Source organism: Sinocyclocheilus anshuiensis, unplaced genomic scaffold (genome assembly GCF_001515605.1).
Source record: "Sinocyclocheilus anshuiensis isolate Anshui unplaced genomic scaffold, SAMN03320099.WGS_v1.1 scaffold476, whole genome shotgun sequence".
NCBI classification, from domain to species: domain Eukaryota; kingdom Metazoa; phylum Chordata; class Actinopteri; order Cypriniformes; family Cyprinidae; genus Sinocyclocheilus; species Sinocyclocheilus anshuiensis.
In genome coordinates this window covers 2,506,019-2,512,119 of record NW_015554139.1, presented here as the reverse complement: position 1 = coordinate 2,512,119, position 6,101 = coordinate 2,506,019, and the positions used below count along the sequence as shown (strand labels likewise).

The following is a 6,101-nucleotide window of genomic DNA, read 5'->3' as shown; positions in this document are numbered from 1 at the left end:
GTGTCACAAGATCTCTGAAGCGAGTGCACACCAGGGCCAGCGTCAGAATTGCCTCATCACCCTCCTGGAGAACCACATCAATAAAAATGTCCTCCAGAACAGATGCTGGCAACTGTAAGCAAATAAACAAAATTGAAAATATGAAAGAGAATATATTGGCCCCAATGCACAGTTCTTGAATTTATCTGTCTTTATACTTGGCATACATGTATGTAGTGGGTAAAAATGAAAGGATAACGGCCCGTCTGTTTTCATTGTGAAGTAACTAACAGGGTGAACCTGACACAGGTGAAGTCAAGATCGTATAAAAACCACTCCATGTACAAGGAATACAAACACCAGTATGCTGAGAGTTAACATTTCTAAAATGTACAATTGCTAGTGACTCAGACATTATACCGCAAGAATCCCATGGTCCTTGGGACAACCATACATGTAGTCCACTTCATACTCTTTGAGGCTTCCCTATAACACAGTAAATGGTGTCAGAAATAAAACAAAGAAAGTGAAAACTTTGGAAAGACAGCATTGTTTTGCAAATCTGGTTCTCACCTTTTATGGCCCATGCACTTCAATATTAGGTTTAGCCAGCACTCTCGAATGTAAGGCATGCCGTTCTAATGAAAAAAATCGCAAACTGAAAGAGTCATCAACCAATTTCTGTAATAAATTCAATGCTCTCACCTGCATGAAATCAAATGACCACTCAAAAGTAACGTATAGTGCATACTGTAATATAAGACATTGATTTTAATATTATATACATTTCCTAGCACTCACATATTCTTCCTATACCTATTGCCTTTGAAATGCCACTAATAAAATCCCCAAAGTCAGGTAAGGTTAACTTGCAGCTTCATTTGTAACATACCATTAGCATGAACACTCCACAGTCCAAGCTGTCTCTCTGCGATGGAATATCGTGGCAAAAATCCAAAATTTACTATATAAATTTTGTATTGATTACAGCTGTCAGAAAGCAGTGTTGAATGCTGAGTGTACCTTGTTTTTAACGAGCTGCCAGTTTCCAACAACCAATTTTGTTGCAATCATGCTTCAAAAGAGAACAGCTACACAGTTAAAACTTCTTAAAAGTTGAAAACAGTTTTAAACATACAATCCACCTCTATAGGCCTGGTTCTGACAACCTGCTAATTGGGTTGCAGTAGCAAGTTTGACATGTACTGTGTGTTGTCTACTGTTACAGAGGGAAAGCATATACATCCAGAAAGCAAACAATAATAATAAAAAAAAGAAAAGAAAAAAGCTCAGAGATGGTCTTCACTTCCACATACATCCTGATTCAAATCCTACATGCCATTCTTTCATTGGTTGACTAGGCCTAAACCCAATCTTTATATAACCTGCCTAGTGCCAACTACTGAATTTCAACAGATTTGGGCGTAAGAGGAAGAATTTCAAAATGGAATGTGAGAATGGACACATTTCTAAATAAACCAGTCGCAGTCTTTATGATAGAGATAGTGTTGGATCTTTTAAGCAAGGACCATCACATCAGCAAACATTAAAAAGTACACAAACAGCAGTTAATACCTCCAAAACTTTGCACTTAACAGCAGACAAAGAACAGTCCCAAACCTTGTACTGAACAGGGGACAAAGAACAGTCCCTAAATATTAGAAGAAAACCTGAACATGGACACATAATATGCCTGCCCAAACCCACAAGGGTCGGATGAATCAAGAATGTACATCCTTTTAAGATTGGGCTTCATGACCTGTGAATATATCAAACATCAAATGTTGACAGACCAGTGCATTGGTCTTGTATATTCCACGTTGGAATGTACAGACCTACGGCTTATTCACCCCTCATTAGAGCGGACAAAAAACTGCACCACGTCTGTCTTCAGCACCTATTTAAAATGCTAAAAGATGACACTACTGACAGTCAAAACTTACACACAAGTGCCAGTGTCCAGGTGTCCATATCGGAAATAGGATGCAGTCTTTAAGTCCTGCATCTGCCTGTTGGTGAGCAAATTACACAGATAAAAGTTGATAGTGCAACAACAGTGTACAGTACAAACATCTCTGTTCCTCAAAATTAAATCATATTAAGTAATAACCACTTACTGGTAGTGATTGAAAAGGGTCTACGCAGTGAGGTGGACTCCAACATGCCAATACATAGGAATCTACAGCAAGGACATCTAATTCCTAATATTAGATGAAAATGATTAAGTATAGCTATATCGAAAGCATGACTTTCAGAACAACCTACGCATTCACATAAGGTTTTACATGTAAATAAAAACATAATATACCTTCTGTCCAGCTAGGTGGCATATCAATGAAAGGCAGCAGTTTGCAACCTAGCAAAAGAACAACATTAATACAGGTAAACAAAGCTTAAACAGTAATGGACCCATATGAATGACACTTACTGTTGCCTCCAGTTTGCAATTGGTTCCCAGGCCAACACAGTCTGCTCTTCTTAAGACTGTTGTGCCGACAGAACCGATGACTTCATCCTGTGGCTTTGTGCAATCTAACACATAGACATGCTGGAAAATGAACAAATATATATCAGCACTCTCCACAACTTCCCCAACCCCACAAATGATAGTAATGTTGTGGAGCACGAACAAGTGTTGTGAAATCATGACAATCAACAGGTCGATTGAATACTGTCAAAAGGGCATTTACCAAAGTCTTCGGCCATTCCTAGCGCCGGAAGTCTTTTATTTCCCTTTCAGCATGCATCAGTCTAGCCACAGATGCAGGTGTCCCATCTGAGGCTGTGGCTTCTGTAATATAAAAATGTAATAAAACCAACATGGCATGACAGGCATAAAGATGTATAATTGTAGTTGAAAATGAACTGAATTACCCATTATTATTTGGCCATTTTCATCTAGACGCAACTGGGCATTCTGTGGTACAATCTTTCTGATGCCATCTTCTATCTTCTTATTTCGTTTTGTGTTATAATGCTGTAGTATATTTCGCATCAAGAAAATGTGTCCAGATGGAGTGAGTGTGTTGAGGAAGTAATTTTTTTTTCTCATGTCAGAAAAAAGCTGTTCAGCACATTGACTGTTCACCCAGCCTGCCAATTCTGGGACTATCTGAACTTTACGCAGTGCATCTCAAGCATCCTTTGTGTTCTTTTCATGAAACAGATCATAAAGTGCGTAATGTTCAGCTGAACCTGTAATAGGGTGACAGTCTGGGTCCACGTTGTCCTTCTTTTCCTTCAACCAAAGGAGGTTTACTTTCAGCTTACCCTCAACGGCCAGCTTGATATTTTCTGGAGTGGGCTCTTTTAGTTGTCCCTCATAAAGTCTGAAAGGGACACATTATGGCTCCCTTAGGCTAGTTTGTGTGGCTAAGCCCCTTGCAAAGTCATAGATATTGATATTTGGGAAATGTTTAAAAGACAAAAGACAATCTGCATAGTCACGCGGAGACTCTGCCCGAATAAGGAACTTCAGCGAATACACAACTCCACAGGGGCATGTGATGACTGCCCAGCCCCCTAAAGAGAAAATAAATATGTATGTTACGCTAATAAATATATATCATTCTAAGCCAGTGGTTCTTAATCCTGCTCCTCGTGGCCCCCGCTCTGCACATTTTGTATGTTTCACTTACCGCTTCGGGTTTGTTCCATTCGACCATAAGTGCACTGCCAAGTGGACATCACAGGATATTCCGCCATGATTTCAGTTCGAAAGAAGCATATATGTTCCATTTAAAGGGTATTAAAGTGCGCGAGACGTGACTTCTATGCAAATCTCATGATTACGGTTAAATAACCCTTCGTACTTCTGTAGTAAGTTTTGTCTGTGTGGAAACACTGCTGCAGGCAGTGATGTAGCACAAATCTGTGTTATTAAGTGAAGTAAACTTCAGCCGATTTCCCGTGTGCAGGAAGTAGAGAGCAGTGAACACTATGTAGGGAAGATGTCAATCGGAACACAGTTCATTCATGGAGTTCTCTTCTAACGAGCTGGTTATCTGAATCAGGTGCGTTAAACAAGAAAGACATGCAAAATATGCTGAGCAGGGGGCCGCGAGGACCAGGATTAAGAACCGCCGTTCTAAGCTGTCTTAAACAAAACTATACTGAAAGAAATACGCTTGAAAAATCTAATCAGTTCCATACTGGGTTGAACACAACACCATTCACATGACATGGAGTAAAATATTTCTCAAAAGTAATCCTACATGAAGCCCCCCAAACCTTCTGGAAGACCTTGTTTCTCATCTCCTGTCTAAGTCTTACAAAAATATCCATTTTGGAACCTGATGGGTCTAGACCACACTGCGTGCAAAGGCGCCGCAACACATCCACCAGCACATACAAGGTTGCAATAAAAAATATTGCATTATTGGTTTAGGGAAATAAACCAATATTGGTTATTTTGTTGTGTAAAAACAAAACAACAAAATAACCTTAAGATTGGTAAGCACCTCTTCTAGCCTCTCTTTGGTAACTTCAAGTTCGGCATCTTCAGTAGCTGGTCTTGGGGCGTGCATCTTGGCATACTCAGTATTTAAAACTGTATCTTCTTTTCTAGTGTTGGGACCTATCCAAGGAGCCCAGTAGTTGTATGATGGTGACACCAAAAAAGGATTTTGACGGGCACCTGAAAAAATTTACTTTATACTCTTGTTTTTCATCAGGTAATACACCATCTGTTTGAGACCTTCACCACTGGGGGGATATTCCAATATGGTACTTTCCTGACAAGCATGTTCTTGTGTTAAGCCCTGTGCAGGTCTGTCGATGGGTGATGATACAAACAACTGCCTGTGTAGCTGGAAAAGATGCCACCTGGCTAGGTTTTTGTGCAAACAATATCTTCTTGTCTTTGCACAGGGACAATGCCATGTGTTGCGAGTGCTGTCATAGGAAGCAATGACTCTACCAAGTCTGCTGTATGATACTTTGGGTTCATACACAGAAATATACTTCTTTGTATAAGGACCTCCAATAGTCAACTCAACAGACAGTGGAACACCAGCCACACATGCTGCTGCCTTTGTAGCCATGCAGGTTGTCTTGGTTTGTTCCCAACACATTTGTGGCTATCATGTCTACCAAGACATCTTCATCAAGGACAACTGGTATCCTGTTGGGTCATGGACAGAACTGCAGTGACTTCAAATGTATACACTCAAAGTGCTGAAAGCCACTTTGAGCGGCAAATTCTACATTGGAAATGCATTCATCCATTTCACATGCGACAACTGGATGTGGACCTGAGTTTTTTTTCTGTATGTGGATTACAGAACATGGTCTGCGAAATGACTTTTCAACCGCATATATACCACTCACTGGGTCGATGCACTGTGAAGCTAGGTGACAATCTTCTGTAACATCACAGATCTTACCAGTGTGTTTTCTTTTAACATGAACATCTAGATTTTTCTTGTTGACAATTATTCCACAGTGACCGCACTGCCCTTTTTTCTGAATACGCAATTTTTTGGGAACAAGCAGGGATTTAACAGGCAAGGGGAATCCTTCAGCCACAGCTGGTTCTTTAAAGGCAACTGGTGCACTGGGAACAATTGGTTCACTGGTGGCAGGGGCGGCCGGAGCCCCGAGCGTGATGGCGCAACAGCTCCAGGACGCCTGCCGCAGATGGCTGATGGCCGACACGAGCGACGTCGAGGAAATCATCGATCGAGTGGTACTGGAGCAGTTCGTGGCCCGGCTGCCGAGGAAGACTGCCCAGTGGGTCCAGTGCCACCGCCCGACGTCGCTGAACCAGGCCATCCAACTGGCGGAGGACCAGATGGTGGCGTGCCCCGGGGTCGGCGAACCCCTGCCATCTGTCTCTCTCTCTCTCCCTTCCCCTGTGTTCTCTCCCTCCAAACCTGTCCCTTTCCCCAGGTCCCGAGGGAATCTTCCCCCACGAGCCCCACCCCGCTGGAGGGGTGGTCCAGGGACGGAACCCACAGCCGCCCCGAGGGCGCAGCCCAGCTCCCGGTCCGCCGCTCTCTCCACACTAATTCCTTGACCCACTTCCTGCCACTAGGGAGGCCTGGGCCGGCCTGCTGGCGTTGCAGGGACGAGGGGTGCGTGGTTCAGCGAGGTCTGCACTGGGAGAGAGAGGCAGGAGACCA

The 6,101-nt window shown here is 42.6% G+C and overlaps 1 pseudogene; it reads right to left on the bottom strand.

The window, feature by feature from the left end:
* Window positions 1-2,687: 2,687 nt before the first annotated feature.
* Window positions 2,688-5,751, bottom strand: LOC107670444 (uncharacterized; annotated as a pseudogene).
* Window positions 5,752-6,101: the final 350 nt, after the last annotated feature.